General features: G+C 44.1%; 1 protein-coding gene across 10 annotated transcripts in view; it reads left to right on the forward strand.

Moving 5' to 3' along the window:
• map7d3 (MAP7 domain containing 3) overlaps positions 1-24,890 on the forward strand; it is a 132,652-nt gene that overhangs the window by 19,333 nt on the left and 88,429 nt on the right. The gene's annotated exons all lie outside the window — the stretch shown is intronic.

Here is a 24,890-nt window from a genome sequence, read left to right on the forward strand (position 1 = left end):
TGTTGTGGTTGCTGCAGCACTTCCTTTGCTGACTTTTATTTTCACAATTATTTGCCTCAGGTTGGTTCTAATTCCTCTTATTTTTCATTGTGTATTGTGCATGTATCTAGTCCATAATAAGCAGCTAAAGGAACAGACAGTATCATGTAATCAAAATTCAGTTGTTCTATTGAGCATAGTTCACAGCAAAAGAGCATGTAGCCAGTAGGGAATGTAAACTGGGTGGCTTTGGCATTTTGCAATATGTCTGTAGGCTGTGCTCTCATTTTAATGCGGCTGTTCTAAATCTGTGTTTTTTGACCAAAGTTGCTACTGGGAAATTGAATCATTTTCTAAATCCACAGGTGTCAGCATCAAGCATTTATAGCACAGATCAGATCCTGATGGAGCTTTCTCTACTCCGCCAAAAGAATTGATCTTCCTGCCACTACAACAGTATCCCGCATTACATTTCCATTCCAATATCAGCTCTGTCTATGACCTCCCTTCATTGCAAGTGTACTGTCAGTGCAAAGTTGTGTTATTTTATGTCAGCTCTTTGTGTAAATGTAGCCTGAGTCCAGGGTTGCAGTCTGTCCTCACACCATGGAAAACAGTTTAGAGAGCCTGTAGTAGAGAGCCTCCCTCTGCTTCAGACTCGATTCAGGCCTTGATGCCTGACTGACATAACACAAGCTTAGCGTTGGTGTGAGACTGAAACACCAGCACTAAACCTGTAATGGGAATGCTTTCGGACTATCCAAAGATTGGATGTTAATCCTCCCCCAGCTCCAGTAATGCTCCGAGTGGTTCTAATATACCAGATTTCACTGGTCTCTGTTTTGCTGGCTGTAGGGACTGACCAGATTTACAATACAGGACTAATGCTGGCTCTCAATGCTAGAACAGAAATTAGCAGAGTCGAATTTAGAGGTCATACCTGAGGTGGATAAGCTGTGTGGGCCACAGGGCATCATAGAAATGTGAGTTAGTAAGGAAGGAGGAATCTGTGCGTGGTGTAAACTTTCAGCATCTCTAATTATCTCGGCATGCAACAACAAGAATTTGGATTTGAATTGTCAAGGTTGGGATGGTGAGAGGAGAAACTGCAGAGATGGATTTTAGGCAGAAAGTTGTGAAAAGAAGCAAAGAACTGGAATGAGCAGGTCAATGGTGAATTAAAAATGCATGAGATAATTTTATTAAGTCCTGTGTGCACAAGAATCAGAAATATGTAGAAATGGTTTCACTTTGTGCTTTTCCAGAGACCACTTGTGGATAAGAAAATGTACACATAAGATTGGTATGTAGAGGAGGATGTAATAATGTCATTAATAATCCAGTGCTGTCACATTACTCATTGCACCTGCTTCTGATAATTTGCTGACTTCAAAATGTAAAAGCTTCAAAACATAGGAGAGAGAAGCCTGGGCATTCTACACTAGAGGAGTAAAGAATAACTGGAGGCTGTCAGCAGCAATCTCCTCACCTGTCTGAATCAGACGGGGGCAGCTCTTGCATTGTGTGTACTTACGCAAAGTCCCTGTTGCAACAGCTGGTGGGGCTGTAAGTAAAAGTACACATCACCATGCTCGTTTCATCGTGCCCCTTCAGGACCGAAGCCCTGTAGACTTAGCTTGGCCTCACGGGTTACGCTTGATCCGTGCCTATTTGTCTTTCTGCCTATAGGGACACCACCTCACTTGGCTTGGCACAGCCCTTGTGCTAGCTGCTACTGTGGTAATCATGTTGCAGCATCCTTCCCTGGGATTACGCAGATGCTTTTTCGAGATCACTATGTTGCTAGGATCACCTGGCCCCTGTGCTCTTCTGAATTGCAATGTTCTGGGCCAGCTTCCTTAGCACCCTTTCATATAATCCCCTGAAAAATGAGCACTGTATACTCCATGTTTGAAATGTATTTTGAGACTTTGTTCTTGAAATGAACATACTGTTCATGTCATTGCTCCATCTCCATATCTGTTCACCCTTATCAGGAATGGCAAGGTTTCAAGTTTAGAAAAGTCAAGGGAGAAATTTCCTTTTCTCTCCCAAAAAGCCGCTACCAGTTGACCAGAAGTGAGGATTCACACTGTTCGTAACTGTTTGAAGTGGTAGCTCAACGATATCATTGGATTATAGTTTATAAGCAGGTCATCACTGCTCACTGAATGCCTAGGTAAGGATTACTTACCATGGCCTAGAATGGGGGTGTATTCTATTCAAGTTTCTGCATAGAGGCTGTGCTTCATTTCTTTCATCCTTGGTTCAGGTTCGTTTGCTTGGTACCTGTGATGGGCTAGGCCTTTATTTGGCTGTTCACCTTGAAGGGCTGAGTGAACTCCTCTGCTGATCAATCTATCATTTTGGGAGGTCCTACTTTTCTTAATTTCTAGCATTCAGAGATCTAATCCTAATGCAAGGCCACTGCAATTCAGTACTTACAATCTGATGCAACTAGTTCATTGAATATTGGCAAAGATATTCTATTCGTCAGCCTGATTGATATCTCAATTTCTTGAATTAAGGATTAAAAATTTTATCCGATATCTCTCTCAATTCTCCACATTATACCGTGCCTGAGAAAAGATAATTGTCTCGATGTGCCATTTTGTGTTCCATCGAGGTTTTTGTATAAAACAGTTTTACTTGTCCTCGGGGAACTGTGTTAATGTTAGCATCGTTCTGCCACTTTAAAGCTAAAAGCAGTGGCAAGCAAGAAACTGAAATACAATCTGCCCTGGATAATCCATCACTTGTGCAAAAAATGTGATCATCCAATAATTTGATTTATGCAACAGGAATAGTATAGCAAAGTGGCAATTAAGTGATTAAAAAAAATTCTTGATTGTCAAATAATTTGAGTTGAGCAACTTTCAATTAATAAAAGCTGACTAGGAATTGGTATAATTACAAAGCATGTGAAAGTGAGCTTACGTTCCCTTGATTTTAGCAGAGTGAGGGATGATCAGATTGAGATGTTTAAATTGATTGCAGGATTTGATTGGGTCGATAGAGAAACTATTTCCTCTGGTGGCGGAATCAGAATAAAGGAACAAAAAATTAGAGCGAGGCTGTCCAGGAGTGAAATGACAAAACACCCTGGTTCAATGAAGAGTGCAGGAGGGCATGCCAGGAGCAGCACCAGGCATTCCGAAAAATGAGATGTCAACCTGGTGAAGCTACAACACAGGACTACTTGCATACGAAACAACATAAGCAGCTCCTGTCACACTAAGTCGTGAATGGTGGTGGACAATTAAGTATCTCACTAGAGGAGGAGGCTCCACAAATATCCCCATCCTCAATGATGGGGGAGCCCAACATATTAGTGCAAAAGATAAGGCTGAAGCATTTGCTACAATCTTCAGACAGAAGTGCTGAAGAGATGACCCATTTCCGTCTCTTCCAGATGTCCCCAGCATCACAGATGCCAATCTTCAGCCAATTCTATTCACTCCATGTGATATCAAGAAACGGCTGAAGGCACTGGATAGTGCAAAGGCTATGGGCCCTGACAATATTCTGGCAATAGTACTGAAGACTTGTGCTCCAGAACTTGCCACGCCCCTAGCCAAGCTGTTCCAGAACAGCTACAACACTGTCATCTACCCAACAATGTGGAAAATTGCCCAGAAATGTCCTGTACACTAAAAGCAGGACAAACCCAACCCGACCAATTGCCACCCCATCAGTCTATTCTCGATCATCAGGAAAGAGATGGAAGGGGTCATCAACAGTACTATCAAGCAGCACTTGCTCAGCAATAACCTGCTCACTGACGCCCAGTTTGAGGTCCAGTAGGGTCGCTCAGCTTCTGGCCTTGGTTCAAACATGGACAAAAGAGCTGAGCTCCTGAGGTGAGGTGAGAGTGACTGCCCTCGACATCAAGGCAGCATTTGACAGAGTGTGGCATCAAGGAGCCCTCGCAAAACTGGAGTCAATGGGAATCAGGGGGAAAACTCTCTGCTGGTTGGAGTCATACCAAGCACAAAAGAAAGATGGTTGTGGTTGTTGGAAGTCAATCATCTCAGCTCCAGGTCATCACTGCAGGAGTTCCTCAGGGTAGTGTCCTAGGCCCAACCATCTTCAGCTGCTTCATCAATGACCTTCCTTCCATCATAAGGTCAGAAGTGGGGATATTTGCTGATGATTGCACAATGTTCTGCACCATTCGCGGCTCCTCAGATACCGAAGCAGTTCATGTCCAAATGCAGCAAGACCTGGTCAATATCCAGGCTTGGGCTGACAAGTGGCAAGTAACATTGACGCCACACAAGTGCCAGGCAATGACCATAGACTCATAGACATTTACAGCACAGAAGGAGGCCATTCGGCCCATCATATCCATGCCGGTCAACAAAGATCTGACTACACTAATCCCATTTTCCAGCACTAGGCCCATAGCCTTGTATGCCATGGCATTGCAAGTGCACATCCAAATACGTCTTAAATGTCATGAGGGTTTCTGCTTCTACCACCCTATCAGGCAGTGATTTCCAGATTCCCACCACCCTCTGGGTGAAAAAATTCTTCCTCACATCCCCTCTAAACCTCCTGCCCCTTACCTTAAAGCTATGCCCCCTGGTTATTGATCCCTCCAGCAAAGGGAAAAGTTCCTTCCTGTCCACCCTATCTATGCAACTCATAATTTTATACACCTCAATCATGTCCCCCCTCAATCTCCTCTGCTCCAAGGAAAATAACCCCAGTCTATCCAATCTCTCTTCATAACTAAAACTCTCCAGCCCAGGCAACATCCTGGTAAATCTCCTCTGCACTCTCTCTAGTGCAATCACATCCTTCCTATAATGTGGATTCCAGAACTGCATGCAATACTCTAGCTGTGGCCTAACCAGTGTTTTATACAGTTCCAGCATAACCTCCCTGCTCTTATATTCAATGCCTTGGCTAATAAAGGCAAATATCCCATATGCCTTCTTAACCACCGTATCTACCTGTCCCGCTACCTTAAGAGACCATTGGACATGCACACCAAGGTCCCTCTGATCCTCGGTACTTCCCATTCATCGTGTATTCCCGTGCCTTGTTTGTCCTGCCCAAGTGCATCACCTCACACTTACGCGGATTAAATTCCATTTGCCACTGATCAGCCCATCTGACCAGTCCATCTGTATCCTCTTGTAATCTAAGGCTATTCTCCTCACTATTCACCATCCCACCAATTTTTGTGTCATCCACGAACTTCCTGATCAACCCTCCTATATTCAAGTCTAAATTATTTATATATACCACAAACAGCAAGGGACCCAACACCGATCCCTGTGGGACCCCACTGGACACAGGCATCCAGCCATAAAAACACCCCTCAACCATCACCCTCTGCTTCCTGCCACCCAGCCAATTCTGGATCCAATTTGCCAAATTGCCTTGGATCCCATGGGCTCTTACCTTTGTTATCAGCCTCCCATGCGGGACCTTATCAAAAGCCATGCTGAAGTCCAAGTAGACTACGTCAAATGCATTGCCCTCATCTACACACCTGGTCGTCTCTTCGAAAAATTCAATCAAATTGGTTAGACATGAAATGACCTCCCCTTAACAAAACCATGTTGACCGTCCTTGATTAATCCCTGCCTCTGTAGTGTAGATTAATTCTGTCCCTCACAATTGCTTCCAATAGTTTCCCCAGCACTGAGGTTAGACTGACTGTCCTGTAGTTCCCTGGTTTATCCCTTCCTCCCTCCTTGAATAACGGTACCACATTCGCTGTCCTCCAGTCCTCTGGCACCTCTCCTGTGGCTAGAGAGGTATTGAAAATTATTGCTAGCGCCCCTGCTATCTCCTGCCTTGCCTCACTCAACAGCCTAGGATACATTTCATCTTGGCCTGGAGATTGATCTACTTTTAAGCCTGCCAGACCACTTAGAACCTCCTCCCTTTCTATGCCAATTTCTTTAATTATACCACAGTCCTTCTGCCTGATTTCCATCCCCTCTTAGCCTTCTTCCTCTTACCTTAAATCTATGCCCCCTGGTTATTGACCCCTCTACTAATGGAAAAAATGGAATTTGTTTAATTCAAAATTTATATTGCAAAGTGAGAGACTGTTCACCGTGTTAATACATTAACAGATCACCTGAGGCCTATATCAGTGATGGAAATGCATCATCATAAAGCCCAGATTACAGTTATTGATGCAAAGCTCTCATTGGTAAAACCTTCATTCAAGCATACCTGACCCAACAAGGCATAGCCAATGTGTCATATGGCCCAATGTGCTTGAACAGTGATGCATTATGCAACTAGAACTCCCATTAGGACTATCAGTCGAGATAATTTCATGGACTGAGCCTAAATTTGCCCATACTCCTTTTCATGAATGAAAGCTGCTTTATAAAGTTCTGGTTAGGCCAAAACTAGAGTTATTGCATCCAGTTCTGGTCACCACACTTCAGAAAGAATGTGTGGGTCCTTGAGAGTGTGCAGAGGAGATTTACCAGAATGGGTCTTTGTGGGGGCTGGGTGCACGGTGTGGTTAGGTTGGAGAAACTGATATCGTTCCCTTTAGAGCAAAGGAGATTGAAGGGAGATTTGATAGAGGTGAACAAGATTATGACAGGTAAGGATGGATGAAGTAGATGTAGAGTGAAGGGTTAACATCAGGAGCACCTGAGACTGATGTAACAGTGATGCAGTGTCACATGACTAAAACTGAGATAAGAGATATCCAATCCAGTCCAGCCTGTGGCTCCAGAGTGGAGCAGCCGCGGTCTGACAGAAATCAAAGGGTGACATCACAGAAAAACAGATAAGTGATTGGTTTGTGCACATTTTGCTCATCTATCTTCAAAACTCATGCAATGTAGTAGTTAACTATAAGATTTTATTAGTTGTGGTAAGGTTCACTGGTGGTAGTAAAGGTTATTGTGAGCGTACGAACGTGCGGAATAGGAGCAGAAGTAGGTCTTTTGGCCCCTCGAGCCTGCTCCGCCATTCAATAAGATCATGGCTGATCTTCTTGTGTTTCGATCTCCACATTCCCATCTAACCCCGATAACCTTTGATTCCCTTCAAAATGTTATGAGGGTTTCTGCCCTCATAATTCCCTTCCCTAACAAGAATCTATCTACCTCTGCCTTAAAAACATTCAATGTCCCCGTCTCCACCGCCTTCTGAGGCAGAGAATTCCATAGTCGCACAACCCTCTGAGAGAAACAATTTCTCCTCATCTCTGTCCTAAAAGGGTGACCCCTAATTTTAAAACCGTGCCCCTTAGTTCTGGACTTAGCCACAAGAGGAAACATCCTTTCGATGTCCACCTTGTCAAGGCCATCGAAACGGCCTCCTTAATGATCGATTCTAACACCTTCCCCACACCAGACGTTAAGCTGTTTCCTGCTTTCTGCCTCCCTCCTTTCTTGAATAGAGGGGTTATATTTGTTACTTTCCAGTCTAATGGAACCTTTCCAGAATCTATGGAATTTTGGAAAATTAACACCAATGCATCTACCTTATTAGCCACTTCTTTTAAGACTCAATATGAATCCCATCAGGACCCGGAGACTTGCAAGCCCACAGCTCCATCAGTATGCTTAGTACTGCTTCCCTAATGATTGTAATTTCACCAAGTTCCCCTCTCCCTTCCACTTCCTGATTTTCAGCTATTACTGTATCCTCTATAGTGAAGACAGAAGCAAAATGTTTGTTCATTTCATCCACCATTTCCTTATGATCTACTATTAACTCCCCACTGTCACTCTCTAGAGGACCAATCCTCACTTCACTTTTTTCCTTTTTAAATAACCTGTAGAAACTCTTGCTATCCATGTTTATTAGCAATGTTTATTAATTTAAAAATCAATTAATTAACACAATAAAGATAGCAGGCAGGTAATGTGTTGCGACTATGGAATGTGGGAGTTCTTGGACACCGGGCTGATCCCGGGCAAACGTGTGCACTGTCTGTGGCTTGAGGAGATTCGACTCAGCATCATTTAGCTATAGGCCAAGCTGCAGACACTGTGATTTATCAGGGAGGGGGAAAGTTACCTGGACACTTTGTATCTGGAGGCAGTGACTCCCCTTAGGATAGGGTCTCCTGATTTGGTAAGTGGTCAGGGATAAGCGGATGTGACTGCAAGTGAGGCAGGTTTGGGGGCCTAGAAGGTAGCAGTGGAGGAGGTTCTTGCAGCCTGTATGGATGAGACTGGGGGCTGCAGGGTGGATGAGCAAACTGACCATGGCACCATGGTACAGGAAGTCATTCAAGCAGGACGAGTTAATAGGAATGTAGTGCTGTAAGGGACAGTATCATCAGGGGAATAGACACAGTTCACTGTAGCCAAGAGCGGGAGCCCAGATGTGGTGTTGCCTGCCCGATGCCAGCGTTCGGGACATCTGCTCTTGGCTGGAGAGGAACTTGCATTGGGAGGGGGAGGATCCAATGGCCGTAGTCCGCGTAGGTACCAGCGATGACAAATTTATTAGAATTCTTTGAGGAGATAACAAGCAGGATAGATAAAGGGGAACCAGCAGACGTGTAATGTATTTTGATTTCCAAAAGGTGTTTGATAAGGTACCACACATAAGGCTACTTAATAAGATAAGAGCTCATGGTGTTAGGGCTACTATATTAGCATGGATAGAGGACTGGCTAACTAATAGATAACAGGGAGTTGGGATAAGGGGGGCATTTTCAGGATGGCAACCTGTAACTAGTGGAGTGCCACAGGGATCAGTGCTGGGGCCTCAATTATGTACAATATATATTACTGACTTGGATGAGGGAAATGAATGTACTATCGCCAAGTTTGCAGATGACACAAAAATAGGTGGGAAGGCAAGTGGTGAGGATGACAGAGTCTACAGCAGGATATAGACAGGTTAAGTGAGTGGGAAAAAACATGGCAGATGGAATATGATGTGTGAAGGTGTGAGGTTATGCACTTTGGCAGGACGAATAGAGGAGCTGAATATTATTTAAATGGAGAAAGACTGAAGAAAGCTGCAGCACAGAGGGATTTGGGGGTCCTTGTGCATGAATCCCAAAAAGCTAGCATACAAGTTCAGCAGGTAATAGGTAAGGCAAATGGAATGTTGGCCTTTATTTCAAAGGGAATGTAGTATAAAAATAGGGAAGTCTTGCTAAACACTACAAGGCACTAGTTAGACCACACCTAGAATACTGTGAACAGTTTTGGCCCCCCTTTCAAGGAAAGATATACTGGCATTGGGAGGCAGTCCAGAGAAGGTTCACTAGGTTGATTCCGGGTATGGAGGGATTTTCTTATGAAGAGAGGTTGAGTAGGTTGGGCCTATACTCATTGGAGTTTAGAACAATGAGAGGCGACCTTACTGAGACATATAAAATTCTTAGGGGACTTGACAGGGTAGATGCTGAGAGGTTGTTTCCCCTAGTGGGAGAGTCTAGGACCAGGCGGCATTACCTCAGTGTAAGGGGTCGCCCATTTAAAACAGATGAGGAATTTATTTTCTGAAGGTAGTGAATCTGTGGAATTCATTACCGCAGAGGGCTGTTGAGAATGGGTCGTTAAGTATATTCAAGGCTGAGATAGACAGATTTTTAATCAGAAAGGGAATCCAGGGTTACGGGGAAAGGGCAGGAAAGTGGAGTTGAGGATTATCAGATCGGCCATGATCTCATTGAATGGTGGAGCAGACTCGATGGGCTAAATGGCCTACTTCTGCTCCTACGTCTTATGACCTTATATATATAGGTAGAGCTAGGAAAGAGGTTCTGTTGAACGATTATAAGCAGCTAGGGGCTAAATTAAAAAGTAGAACCTCAAAGGTAATAATCTCTGGATCACTGCCTGAGCCATGGGCAAATTGGCGTAGGGTCAATAAGATAGAGAGGTAAATTCATGGCGCAAAGATTGGTGTGGGCGAAATGGGGTTCGATTCATGGGGCACTAGCACCAGTACTGGGGAAAGTGGGAGTTGTACTGTTGAGACAGTCTTCACCTGAACTGTTGGGATGAGTGTTTTGGCGAGTCGTATAACTAGGGCGGTACAGAGGGCTTTAAACTAAAGAGTGGGGGCAAAGGATCAAGTTTGGGAAGATGTGATAAATTAAATAGAGAAGAGCAGACAAGAGAGCAAGGTATGAATCAGGGAAATAATGATCAGAGCATGGCGGGAAGGGACAGAGTGTACACACCTAAGAGTGCACCAGCAGATAAGGCTAGAGGTTACAAAAATATTAAAAAGACAGAACTAAAGGCTCTGTATATGAATGCACGTAACATTCAAAACAAAACAAATAAATTGACAATACAAATGGAAATAAATATGTAAGATCTGATAGTCATTATAGAGACATGGCTGCAGGATGACAGAGACTGGGACCTGAATATTTAAGGACAAGAATCTAGGAAACGGTGGAGGGATAGCTCTGTTAATTAAAGATGGCATTGGTACAATAGAGAGAGGTTACCTTAGCTCTGGAGATCAAGATGTAGAATCAGTTTGGGTAGAGATGAGAAGTAGTAAAGGTAAGATGTCACTTGTGGGAGTACTGAGATGTACTTGGACCTGTAAATAAGAATGTTTTTTTACGAATAACAGTCTATGGTAGCATTCTTAGGATAACAGGTGAACTCTGAAGTAACCCCATCTGGACCCTTGCTGCCCTTCAAAGTGCCTTAGGACGTTTTGTTATGTTAAATGTAGGATGTTCACGTAGTGTGGGTAAGCCAGTATTAATGTAAAACTGTTCCTCAACCTGTACAGATAGCGAGAAACTAGTAATGAAAAAATAAGAGTAAAAGGGACTTGAAAGCAAATGGTTCATGAACTGGATGGTGATGCTCATAATGATGCAATACTGAAATCTAGCAAAAACTCTGAAAATATATTTTGTGACAATCGTGTTATTCAATGATTGCAATCCCCAAGTGCCAATGCTTAGAAATGTTGTAACTGAGAGAGAGAGGAAAACAGATTGTGAACAGAAAGGTAAATCAGAGACATTACTTCAAACCAAATTAATAAAAGGCAAGTTTAGAATTAATGTTAGAAGCTCACTGTACATATGGAGCAAGATTCTGGGCAGGCTGGTTAAGGCAAAAATCCATGTATTCATTCAAAAAAAACCCATTGTATTGTGTGATGGAGGGAATGCAGGATATTTCTGTATGGCCTCCCTCATCTGTATCTATCTTGACCAATTAATCATTGGTTGCTAGAAGTGGACTGCTGCTCTCTTCTGGGGCAATGATATCTGGAACCCTGATGTACAAAAAACTGACCAGTTATGTAAAGTGAGGTGAGAATTTCTAAATGAATGTGCAGACTAGAAGCTGTAATATAATTGTATTACTTTCTTTTATTCTTTCCCTCCCCTTTCCTGCAGCTGATGTGTGTGTGTGTGTGTGTGTCAGTAACTGGCATCAGCAGCAGGGAAGAAGCTTTTCATACAGAAGGATTTTCTTTTGATTTGTTAACAGAATTTTCCAGGAGTTGTTAATCTTTTGGCAGAGAAAAGTTGAGTTATGTACAGCCTATCCAGAAAAGCAGACATCTACTGAGGAAAGCCTCTCATCTCTCTCCTCTTCACTGGATTTCCACTGCTGCTTCAATAGGAAAGCGCAGTAATGTATTCCTATCCTTCATTCATACTTGTGCCCACAGTCTCCATTCCTGTTGTGCTGTGTTTAAAAACATAATCGAGGTTCTGTGTGCACAAATATAAGAACACAGAGCATGCAGTCACTGCTGTGTCCTCCAGTGTCTTCTGTGAAGTATGCATAGAGATCAGAGTAGAGATTTTGACTTTCACGAATGAAATTAGTCCAAGCTAGCCAAGTGAAAGAGCCTTGTTCCCTAATCCAATTACTTTTCAAAAAGTGACATTTTTGACATGTTGGTGATTACAATTTTACAAGCATAAAACTGTACAAAAGATGCTTGTTATATAGTTGATCATCTACAGGTTAGTGTGTAAATAGAATAAGGTACAGACTTGTTTAAGTCTATTGTTTCTTGGGCTCTGGTTGTTTTCTGGAAGAAGCAGCAGCAATTTGGGAGAGACATTTTCTCATTTTATAAAGAGGGTAAGGCAGAGAATTTGTTCCTGAGAAACTGGTTCAAGAGTTTGGAAAACAATGTTGCACCTGAGAACTTTTCCCAGCAAGCGTTGTCTTCCTGTTGCAACTCATTCCTGATCTTTTCAAATGAGTTCCATCGTTTAACTGTCTTTAAACTGTTCAAAGTAAATCACAATAGATCAATCATTGGTTGAAACTTGAATGAGTCTAACAATTTCCAAAAAATGTAATTCTAGTTAACTTTTCTTTGTTAGTATGTAGATCATTTACTTGTTCGGTTTGGTGATCTGCATGAGTGAAACGTGTATCTGATTAGCACAAAGAGGAGGCTCACACAGCCTCTGCAAAGGTACAGGGGTCAGTTTTACCGAAGTGGGAAAGTAGGAGAGATGAAGAAATCAAGACACCAAAGAAAATGGGAAGAATTAGGAAATAGAGAAATTAAACACAAAGTATGGTGACTTGTAAAGAATATTGAACAGCTATCTGAATTTAAAACAAAAACAGAATTACCTGGAAAAACTCAGCAGGTCTGGCAGCATCGGCGGAGAAGAAATCAGTTAACGTTTCGAGCCTTCATGGCCCTTCTGTTCTGCCGAAGGGCCATGAAGGCTCGAAACGTTAACTGATTTCTTCTCCGCCGATGCTGCCAGACCTGCTGAGTTTTTCCAGGTAATTCTGTTTTTGTTTTGGATTTCCAGCATCTGCAGTAGCTTTTAGCTTTTTGTTTTTATCTGAATTTAAGGCAGTAGTTCAGTCTGAATTACAATTCTCCATTGAACTTTATTATCACAGTTTGCTCTCAGCTGAAGCCCAGCATTGGATTGCTGTTCTATTCATCAACAACAGTCCAGTATTAGCACAAGTCAGTTATAGAAAGACTCTCCAGTTAGAGGGGCAACAATTTCAGGTGGGGTGTATTGTAGGGATGGAGGAAGTTAAAAGAGAGGAAGGAATGAAGTCATGGACAGATTTAAACATAAGGTTGAGAATTTTAAATTGGAGGGATCATTGAGGGAAGCAGAGGTCAATGTAGAACACGGGTGATAAGTGAGCAAGACGAACTGCACGATAGGATGGAGAGAGCAAAGTTTGAGATAAGCTGAAGCTTAGAGACTGGAGGGTTAACAGCCAGCCAGTTGAATGGGGGTGGCAATACACAAATTAGAGTTTAGCAGCAGTCTACTAATATTCCAAATTGTTCATTTTAAACATTGCTTAACTCAAATTACTGCACAATTCAATGTAAATATGGAGAAATATAGAGAAAAGTGGGAATTGAGAGCTTAAATTTTGAATTGCAATGAGGGAGAGGCAGTGGCGTATTGGTAATGTCACTAGTAATCCAGAGGCTATGCTCTGGGGACAAGGGTTCAAATCCCACCACGGTAGCTGGCGGAGTTTAAATTCAACTAATAAATCTGGAATTAAAAACCTAGTCCCAGTAATGGTGACCATGAAACCATTGTCGATTGTCATAAAAACCCATCTGGCTCACTAATGTCCTTTAGGGAAGGAAATCTGCCGCCCTTAGCTGGTCTGGCCTACATGTGACTCCAGACTCTTAAATACCCACCGAAATGACCTAGCAAGCCATTCATTTGCATCAAACCGCTACAAAGCCTAAAAGGAATGAAACTGGACGCTCACCCAACATTGAGCTAGGCAGAGGAAATGACCCTGCAAAGTTCTCCATAGTAACATCTGGGGGCTTGCTCCAAAATTAGGAGAGCTGTCCCAAGGGCTAGTCAAGCAACAGCCTGACATAGTCATACTCATGGAATTATACCTGACAGGCAATGTCCCAGGCACCACCATCACCATCTCTGGGTTTGTCCTACCCCACTGTCAAGAAAGACCCAGCACAAGTAGCAGCACAGTGATATACAGTCAGGAGACACTTGTCCTGGGAATCGTCAATATCGACTCCTGACCTCAAAAAGTTTCATGGCATCAGGTCAAATGTGGGCAAGGAAACCTCCTGCTGATTATCACGTACTGCCCTCCCTCAACTGATGAATCAGTGCTCCTCCATGTTGAACGCCGATTGGAGGAAACACTGAGGGTGACAAGGGTGCAGAATATACTCTGGGTGGGGGACTTCAATGCCCACCACCAAGAGTGGCTCGGTACCATTAGTTCTGACCAAACTGGCCAAGGCCTAAAGGATGTATCTGCTAGGCTGGGTCTGCAGCAGTTGGTGAGGGAAAAACCTACTTGACCTCATCCTCACCAACGTACCTGTTGCAGATGCGTCTGTCCATGACAATATTAGTAAGAGTGACCACTACACAGTCCTTGTGGAGACAAACTCCTGCCTTCACATTGAGAATACCCTCCATCGTGTTGTGTGGCACTACCACCGTGCTAAACGGGATAGAGTTTGAACAGACCTGGCAGCTCAAAACTGGGCATCCATGAGGTGCTGTGGGCCATCAGCAGCAGCAGAATTATATTTGACCAGACACTGTAACCTTAAAGTCTGGCATATCCCCGCTTGAAGAGTGCAGGAGGGTATGCCAGGAGCAGCACCTAAAAATGAAGTGTCAACCTGGTGAAGCTACAACATCGGACTACTTATGTGCCAAGCAGCGGAAGGAACATGCAATAGACAGAGCTAAGCAATTCCAAACCCAATGGATCAGATCTAGGCTCTGCAGTCTTGTCACATCCAGTCATGAATGGCGGTGGACAATTAAACAACTAACTGGAGGAGGAGGCTCCACAAATATCCCCATCCTCAATGGTGATGGTGGAGCCCAGCGCAACAGTTCAAAAGACATGGCTGAAGCATTTGCTACAATCTTCAGCCAGAAGTGCCGAGTGGATGATCCATCTCAGCTTCCTCCTGAGGTCCCCAGCATCACAGATGCCAGTCTTCAGCCAATTCGATTCAGTCCACGTGATATCCAGAAACAGCTGAAGGCATTGGATACTGCAAAGGCTATGGGCCCTGACAATATTCCGGCAATAGTACTGAAGACTTTTACTCCAGAACTTGCTGGGCCCCCAGCCAAGCTGTTCCAGTACAGCTACAACACTAGCACCTACCCAGCTATGTGGAAAATTGCCCAGGTACGCCCTGTCTACAAAAACCCAATCCAGCCAATTACTGCCCATCAGTCTACTCCAGATCATCAGTGAAGTAATGGAAGGGGTCACCAACAATGCGATCAAGCGGCACTAACTAAGCAATAACTTGCTCACTGGAGCTCAGTTTGGGTTCTGCCTGGGCCACTCCGCTCCTGACCTGATTACATCCTCAGTGCAAACATGGACAAAAGAGCTGAACTCCAGAGGTGAGGTGAGAGTGACTGCCCTTGGCATCAAGGCAGGATTTGACCGGGTGTGGCGTCAAGGAGTCCTGGCAAAACTGTGGTCAGCGGGAATCGGGAAAACTCTCCGCTGGTTGGAGTCACACCTAGCACAAAGGAAAATGGCTATGATTGTTTGAGGTCAATCATCTCAGTTCCAGGACACCACTGCAGGAGTTCCTCAGGGTAGTGTCCTAGGCCCAAAGGCCCAACCATCTTCAGCTGCTTCATCCGTGACCTTCCTTCCATCGTAAGGTCAGAAGTGGGGATGTTCGCTGATGATTGCACAACTTTCAGCACCTTTCGCAACTCCTCAGATACTGAAGCAGCCCATGCCCATATGCAGCAAGACCTGGACAATATCCAGGCTTTGGCTGAAAAGTGGCCAGTAACATTCGTGCCATACACATGCCAGGCAATGACCATCTCCAACAAGAGAAAATCTAACCATCACCCCATGACACTCAATGGCATTACCATTACTGAATTCCCAACTACCAACACCCTGGGGGTTACATTGACCAGAAACTGAACTGGAATAGCCATATAAATACTATGGCTTCAAGAGCTGGTCAGAGGCTGGGAAATCTGCAGCAAGGAACTCGCCTCCTGACTCCCCAAAGCCTGTCCACCACCTACGAGGCACAAGTCAGGAGTGTGATGAAATAATCGTCACTTGCCTGGATGAGTACAGCTTCAACAACATTCAAGAAGCTTGACACCATCCAGGACACAGCTTGGCACCCCATCCACCATCTTAAATATTCATTCCCTCCACCACCGATGCACAGTGGCAGCAGTATGTACCATCTACAAGATGACCTGCAGCAAGTTGCCAAGGCTCCATCAACAGCACCTTCCAAACCCATGACCTCTACCATCTAAAAGGACAAGGGCAGCAGATGCATGGGAACACCACCACCTGCAAGTTCTCTCCAAGTCACTCACCATCCAGACTTGGAAATACCTTCACTGTCGCTGGGTTAAAATCCTGGAACTCCCTTCCTAACAGCACTGTGGGTGTACCCACACCACATGGACTGCAGCAGTTCAAGAAGGCAGCTCATCACCACCACCTCGAGGGGAAATTAGGGATGGGCAATAAATGCTGGTATAACAGGTGATGCCCACATCCCATGAACAAATTAACGAACAAAACTTAGATGAAGCGATTTTGAACTGGTGTGGATTGTGAATAGAATTCATTTACCACTCCTACCACCATTGTATAATTTTAAAATGCATTGCATTCCACAATACTAGAGGGTGTATAAAGGGGATTAAATAATGAGAATTAACTGTGTTTAATTTTTCTATTATGTAGTTTAACCTTTATTTCACTGGCCTAGAGGTTTGGTGGAAAGCTCATAGTTCTGGTATATGAGAGTGTTTTCTGGCCCTGAGTGTTAAATTTATTCAAGTTTAATATTCTGTGAGGAAGGAAAAAACAGCTGCCTGTTTCGAAACATAGAAAGTAGGAGCAGGAGTAGGCCATTCGGCCCTTCGATCCTGCTGCACCATTCAGTATGATCATGGCTGATCCTCTGTCTCAACGTCATACTCCCATTCTCTCCCCATGCCCTTTGATGACCAGAGATCTATCTATTTCCTCCTTAAATATATCTTGGCCTCCACAGCCCTCTGTGGTAGAGAATTCCATAGGTTCACCACCCTCTGAGTGAAGGACTTTCTCCTCATCTCAGTCCTAAATGGCCCACCCTGTATCCTGAGACTGTGACCCCTTGTTCTAGACCACCCAGCCAGAGGAGACATCATCCCTGCATTCAGCCTGTCAGAATTTTATATGTTTCAATGAGATCCCCCTCTTGTTCTTCTAAACTCCAGTAAATATAGGCCAAGCCAGCCCAATGTCTCCTCGTACGACAATCCTGCCATCCCAGGAATCAGTCTGGTGAACCTTCGCTGCACTCCTTCTATGGCAAGTATATCCTTTGTTAGGTAAGGAGACCAGAACTGCGCACACAACTCCAGGTGTGGTCTCACCAAGGCCCTGTACAGCTGCAGTAAGACATCCTTGCTCCTGTACTCAAGTCCTCTCACAATGATGACCAATATACCATTTGCCTTCATAACTGCTTGCTGCACCTGCATGCTTGCTTTCAGTGGTTGGTGTACAAGGACACCCAGGTCCCTTTTATACATCATCAATTCCAAATCTCGCACCATATATATAATACTCTGCCATTCTGTTTTTCGTACCGAAGTGGATAATTTCACACTTATCCATGTTTGCTGCATCTGGCATGTATTTGCCCACTCACTCAACCTGTTTAAATCACCGTGAAACCTCAACACCTTCATCGCTCACAATCCCACCAACTTTCATGTCATCACCAAACTTGGTTTGGTTCCCCTGTACATTCCCTCATTCAAATCATTGATATATATTGTGAATAACTGAGCCCCAAGCACTGATCCCTACGTACCCCACTACTCAACCGCCTGCCACTCCAAAAAAGACCCATTTATCCCTACTCTCTGTTTCTTGCCTTCTAACTAATTCTCAATTCATGCCAATATATTACCCCCGATCCCATGTGCTTTCATTTTACACACTAACCCCTTATGAGGTGAGGTGAAATACACCACATCCACTGGTTCTCCCTTATCTATTCTGCTAGTTATGTCCTCATATAACTCCAGTAGGTTTGTCAAACATGATTTCCCTTTCATAAATCCATGTTTACTTTATCTAATCCCATTGATATTTTCTGTGTCCTGTTATCACATCCTTTATAATAGACTCTACCATTTTCCCTACTACTGATGCTAGGCTAACCGGTCTGTAATTTGCGATTTTCTCCCTCCCTTTTTTAAATAGTGGGGTTACATTTGCCACCCTCCAATCTGCCAGGGCTGTTCCAGAATCTACAGAATTTTGGAAGATGACAAGCAACGCATCCACTATTTCCATGGCCACCTCCTTTAGTACCCTGGGATGTAGATTTATCGGCTTTCAGTCCCATTAATTTCTCTGGCACTGTTGTTGTAGAAATACTAATTTCCTTCAATTCCTCCCTCTCACTCGCCCTTGGCTCCCTAGCATTTCTGGGAAGTTATTTGTGTCTTCCTCCATGAAGACAGAACTAAAGTAGTTGTTTAATTGCTCTACCATTTCCTTGTTCTCTATTATAAATTATCCCGCTTTGGACTGTAAGACATTTGTCTTCACTAATCTTTTTCTCTTTGCTTACTTACAGAAGCTTTTACAGTCTGCTTTTATGTTCCTTGCAAGTTTACTCTTATACTCTATTTTTCCCCTCTTAATCAATCTCTCGGCCCTCCTTTGCTGAATCCGACCCAGCCAATTACCGCCCCATCAGACTACTCTCAATTATCAGTGAAGTAATGGAAGGAGTCATGAACAGTGCTATTAAGCAGCACTTGCTTAGCAATAATCCCACTGACGCTCAGTTTGGGTTTCGCCAGGGTCACTCAGCCCCTGACCTCATTACAGCCTTGATCCAAACATGGACAGAAGAGCTGAATTCCAGAGATGAGGCGAGAGTGAATGCCCTTGATTTCAAGACACCCATTTGACCGGGTGTGGCATCAAGGAGCCCTAGCAAAACTGGAGTCAATGGGAATCGGGGGGGAAACTCTACACTGGTTGGAATCATACCTAGCACAAAGGAAGATGGCTATGGTTGTTGGAGGTCAATCATCTCAGCTGCAGGACATCACTGCAGGAGTTCCTCAGGGTAGTGTCCCAGAGCCGACCATCTTCAGCTGCTTCATCAATGACCTTCCTTCCATCACAAGGCCAGAAGTGGGGATGTTCACTGATGATTGCACAATGTTCAGCACCATTCACGACTCCTCAGATGCTGAAGCAGTCCATATCCAAATGCAGCAAGAGCCGAACAATATCCTGGTTAGGGCTGACAAGTGGCAACTAACATTCATGCCACACAAGTGCCAGGCAGTGACCATCTCCAAAAGGAATCTGACCATTGCCCCTTGACATTCAGTGGCATTACCATCACTTAATCCCCCATTATGAACAAGCTGCAGGATACCATTGACCAGAAACTGAACTGGACTAACCATATGAATACTGTGGCTACAAGAGCAGGTCAGAGGCTAGGAATCCTGCAGCGAGTAACTCACCTCCTGACTCACCAAAGCTTGTCCACCATCTACAAGGCACAAGCCAGGAGTGTGATGGAATACTCCTCATTTGCCTGGATGAGTGCTACAACACTCAAAAAGCTTAACACCATCCAGGACAAAGCAGCCCACTTTATTGGCACCACATCCACAAACATTCACTCCCTCCACCACCAATGTACATGGCAACAGTGTGTACCATCTACAAGATGCACTGCAGGAACTCAACAGACCTCTTCAGACAACCCTTTCCAAACCCATGACCATCTAGAAGGACAAGGGCAACAGACAGATGGGAATACTGCAGGTGGTGAGGAAGAAGAAAGAAAGAGAGCAGTTGTGATAGGGGATTCATTTGTTAGGGGAGCAGACAGGCGTTTCTGTGGCCATAGGCATGACTCCAGGATGGTATGTTGCCTCCCTGGTGGCAGGATCAAGGATGTCACAGAGCAGCTGCAGGACATTCTTCTGGCGGAGGGTGAACAGACAGAGGTCGTGGTCCACATTGATACCAATGACTTGGGTAGGAAGGGAGGATGTGGTCCTGCAATCAGAATTTAGGGAGCTATGTAGTAAATGAGCCAGCAGGGCCTCAAAAGCAATAATCTCCAGATTACTCCCAGTGCCACGTGCCAGTGAGTACAGAAATAGGCAGATGAGGCTGATAATGCTTGGCTGGAAAGATAGCGCATGAGGGGAGGGCTTTAGATTCCTGGGGCACTGGGACTGGCTGTGGGGGAGATGGCACCTGTACAAGCCGGATGGGTTGCACCTGAACAGAGCTGGGACTGCGTACCTTGTGGGGCGTTTTGCTGGTGCTGCCGGGAGGGCTTTAAACTAACTCGGCAGGGGTGTGGGAACCAACAGAAAATTTTAGAGAGGAATACCAGGGTGCACAAAATACTGGGAGGGACAGATAGCACTAGTATAGAGAATAATAAGATAATGGGTGAATTTGGTGTGAGGGAGAAAGTAACAAAATCTAAATCGGGGTTACTATGCATGTATGTGAATGCAGAGTATAGTAAATAAGATTGGGGAGTTACAGGTGCAGATTGCCATGTGGAAATATGATGTTGTGGTGATAACAGAGACCTGGCTCAAGGAAGGGCAGAACTGAGTGTTAAATACTCCCGGGTACAAGGTGTTCAGAAGAGGCAGGAAAGGAGGAAGGATGGTGATATTGGTTAAGGAGAGCATTGCAGTGCTGGAGAAAGAGGATGTCCCAGAGGGTTCAAGAACAGAGTCAATTTGGTTAGAGCTAAGGAACAAAAAGGGGAGAATTACATTGCTCAGTGTAGACTATAGACCCCCAAATAGTGAGAAGGACGTAGAAGAACAAATCTGCAGGGAAATTACAGAGAGATGCAGGCATTATAGAGTAGTTATAATGGGGGACTTTAATTATCCGAATGTAGACTGGGACAGTGGTAGTGTAAAGGGCAGAGAGGGGTTAAAGTTCCTAGATTATGTTCAGGAATATTTTTTACAGCAGTATGTGTCCAATCCAACAAGAAAAGACGCACTGTTGGACCTGGTTCTTGGAAATGAGGTGAGCCAAGCAGATCAAGTGTCGGTGGGAGAACATTTAGGAGACAGTGATCAGGCAATCCAGAGTAAGACTAATTAACGGGACGAGAGCCGACTTCGATGGGGCAAGAACGGAGCTGGGCCGGATAGACTGAAATGAAAAATTGTCGGGAGAAACTGTACACGAACAATGGGCTACCTTCAAGAAAGAATTGGTTCGGGCACAGTCGAGGTATATTCCATCAAAAGGGAAAGGTAGGGCAGACAAATGCAGAGCTCCCTGGATGCAAAACAAGATAGAAATGAAGATTAAAAAAAGAAAAGGTGCACTTATGACAGGGGGCAGGTAGAAAATACAATTGAGAACCAAGAGGAATACAGAAGGTTCAGAGGGGAGCTGAAAAAGCATATTAGAGAAGCGAAGAGGGATTATGAGAGAGGACTGGCAGCCAACATAAAGGGGGATCCCAGAGTCTTCTATAGACATATAAATAGTAAAAGGGTTGTAAAAGGAGGAGTAGGGCTGATTAGGGACCTAAAAGGGAATTTACACATGGACGAAGGGGCCATGGTTGAGGTCTTTACCAAGGAGGCAGATACTACCCAGGCCATGGTGATAGGAGAGGAAACTCACCAGAAGGGTTCAAAATTGATGAGGAGGAAGTGTTGAATAGACTGTTGGTACTTAAAGTTGACAAGGCACCGGGACTGGATGAGATGCATCCAAGGATATTGAAGAAAGTGAGAGTAGAAATTGCAGCGGCACTGGCCATAACCTTTTAGTCTTCATTAGACTCAGGGGACGTGCCAGAAGACTGGAGAATTGCAAACGTTACGTCCTTATTCAAAAAGGTAGTAAGGATAAGCCCAGCAATTACAGACCAGTCAGTTTAACTTCAGTGGTGGGCAAGATTCTAGAAACAATTATTCAAGATAGAATTAGTAGTCACGTGGAAAAATATGGGTCGATAAGGAAGAGTCAGCATGGATTTCTAAAGGGGAAATAGTGTTTAACTAACTTGCTGGAGCCTTTTGAAGAGGTAATAGAAAAGGTCAATGAGGGTAATGCTGTTGATGTGGTGTACATGGACTTTCAAAAGGCATTTGACATAGTGCCACACAACAGACTTGTGAAAAAAGTTATTGCTCATGGAATAAAAGGGACAGTAGCAACTTGGATACAAAATTGGATGAAAAATAGTAAGCAGAGAGTAATGGTCAATGGATATTTTTTGGGCTGGAGGAAGGTTTGTAGTGGAGTTCCCCAGGGGTCGGCATTGGGACTCTTGCTTTTCCTGATGTATATTAATGATCTAGATCTTGGTGTGCAGGGGACAATTTAGAAGTTTGTGGATGATATGAAGCTTGGGAGTGTTGTAAATTGCGAGGAGGACGGTGTAGAACTTCAAGAGGACATAGACAAGTTGGTGGAGTGGGCAGATAGGTGGCAGATGAAGTTCAATGCGGAGAAGTGTGAGGTGATGCATTTTCGGAGGAAGAACATGGACAGACAATATAAAATAAGGGGTGAAATTTTGAAGGTGGTGCAGGAGCAGAAAGACCTGGGTGTATATGTGCATAGATCATTGAAGGTGGCAGGACAGGTGGAAAGAGCAGTTAATAAAGCATATAGTATCCTGGGCTTTATTAATAGGGACATAGAGTATAAGAGCAGGGAGGTTACGCTGAATTTATATAAGACACTCAGTAGACCTCAACTGGAGTATTGTGTACAGTTCTGAGCACCACATTATAGGAAGGATGTGAGCACATTGGAGGGATTGCAGAGGAGGTTTACAAGAATGGCTCCAGGGATGAGAAACTTGAGTTACGAAGATAGATTGGAGATGTTGGGATTGTTCTCCTTGGAGAGAAAGTGGCTGAGAAGAGATTTGATGGATAAAAACAAAAAGCTAAAAGCTACTGCGGATGCTGGAAATCCAAAACAAAACAAAAACAGAATTACCTGGAAAAACTCAGCAAGTCTGGCAGCATCGGCGGAGAAGAAATCAGTCAACGTTTCGAGCCTCCACGGCCCTTCGGTTCTGCCGAAGGGCCATGGAGGCTCGAAACGTTGACTGATTTCTTCTCCGCCGATGCTGCCAGACTTGCTGAGTTTTTCCAGGTAATTCTGTTTTTGTTTTGTTAGAGATTTGATGGAGATGTTCAAAATCATGAGGGGGCTGGACAGAGTTGATAGGTAGAAGCTGATCCTGCTCGCAAAAGGATCAAGAACGAGAGGGCACAGATTTGAAGTGATTTGAAAAAGAAGCAAATGTGACACGAGAAAAAACTTTTTCACACGAGTGGTTCAGGTCTGAACTGCACTGCCTGGAAGTGTGGCAGAGGCAGGATCAATCGAAACATCCAGGAGGGTATTAGATGATTATTTGAATAGAAATGTATAGGGGTACGGGGAAAAGGCAGGGCAATGGCACCAGGTCATTAATAGTTATTTGGAGAGCTGGTGCAGACATGATGGGCCAAATGGCCTCCTGTGCCATTAAGATTTTGTGATTACCACCACCTGGAAGTTCCCCTCCAAGCCAGACACCACCCTGACTTGGAAATATATAGCTGTTCTTTCACTGTCGCTGGGTCAAAATCCTGGAACTCTCTCCCTGACAGCACTATGGATGTACCTACACCACAGGGACTGCAGCGATTCAAGAAGGCAGCTCACACCTGCTTCTCAAGGGCAATTAGGGATGGGCAATAGATGCTGGCCCAGCCAGTGATGTCCAGACCCTGTAATTGAATTAAAAAGCATTTCTGGTCAGACCCACCTTGAGCACTGGCAGGAGGAGGAGGACATGTCAGGTACTTTGGTGTGAAAAATAATCAGCAGAGCCGGCTGGGTATTGGAAGAGACTGTTTTCCTATCTGTCTGCCCTCTGATCCCATTTCCCACTCCATTTTACAGACCGTTACAGTCATTAATCAGCCACAATGTCCTTAAGTGTATGAAGTTAATCAAATTTCAACTGGGAAAAATTGTTAACAGTTAATATTAACTTAAACTGAGATTACTTCCTGTGTCTGCTAAAGATAGACACACAGATGTTTCTTCATTTCCTCCTTATTGGCCTGTGCGGAATGCTTTAAACTTGGATGTGTTCTTACATGCTTCACAAAAAGATCTACCAAGAAGGCTGCCAGCTTCTGCGGGAGGAGAGCAACACATGGTGTTTGGAATCATCTCTGGTCCCACATTGTATACAATCAACGGCATTCTTTAGATTTTAAATATTGGCCAATATTACTGTGGATACCTTAAGACAAGGCATTAATATTGAAAAGGGTTCAGAGAGGAATGATTGAGATTTCTTTCAGCACTTTATTTTCCAAATGGTGAGAAGCTGTGAACTGTGGATGCACAGAGGTTTGGAGGCCCATGGACCGAAATCACAAATTTGGTGTACAAGCCCAATAAAATAATTGAACAGGCTAATTAAATGTCGGCCTTTATCTGAAGGGTTTGGAAGGTTAAGGAGTGAAAGCTACGTTGCAGTTGTACAGAGCTCTTATTTGACCCCATCTGGAGCATTTGTGTTCAGTTCAGGGGAACACACCTCAGGAAAGATTGATTAGCCTCGGAGAGGGTCGGGCACGGATTCACTGGAATGTTACCAAGCCTTAAAATGTGTGAATTGTGAGGGCAGGTTGCACAGATTAGTTTTGATGAAAGGTCATCGACCTGAAACATTAACTTGGTCCCTCTCTCTCCACGGATGCTGCCTGACCTGCTGAGTATTTCCAATATTTTCTGTTTTTATTGCACAGACTAGGCTTGTATTCACTCAATTATAGAAGATTAGTGGGGACTTAATTGAGGTGTTTAAGATGATTAAGTGAGTTGATGGAAAGAAGTTATTTCCTCAGGTGGGGGACGTCCTGAACAAGA

The sequence above is a fragment of the Cetorhinus maximus genome, chromosome 8, assembly GCF_964194155.1.
Source record: "Cetorhinus maximus chromosome 8, sCetMax3.hap1.1, whole genome shotgun sequence".
Classification (NCBI taxonomy): Eukaryota; Metazoa; Chordata; class Chondrichthyes; order Lamniformes; family Cetorhinidae; genus Cetorhinus; species Cetorhinus maximus.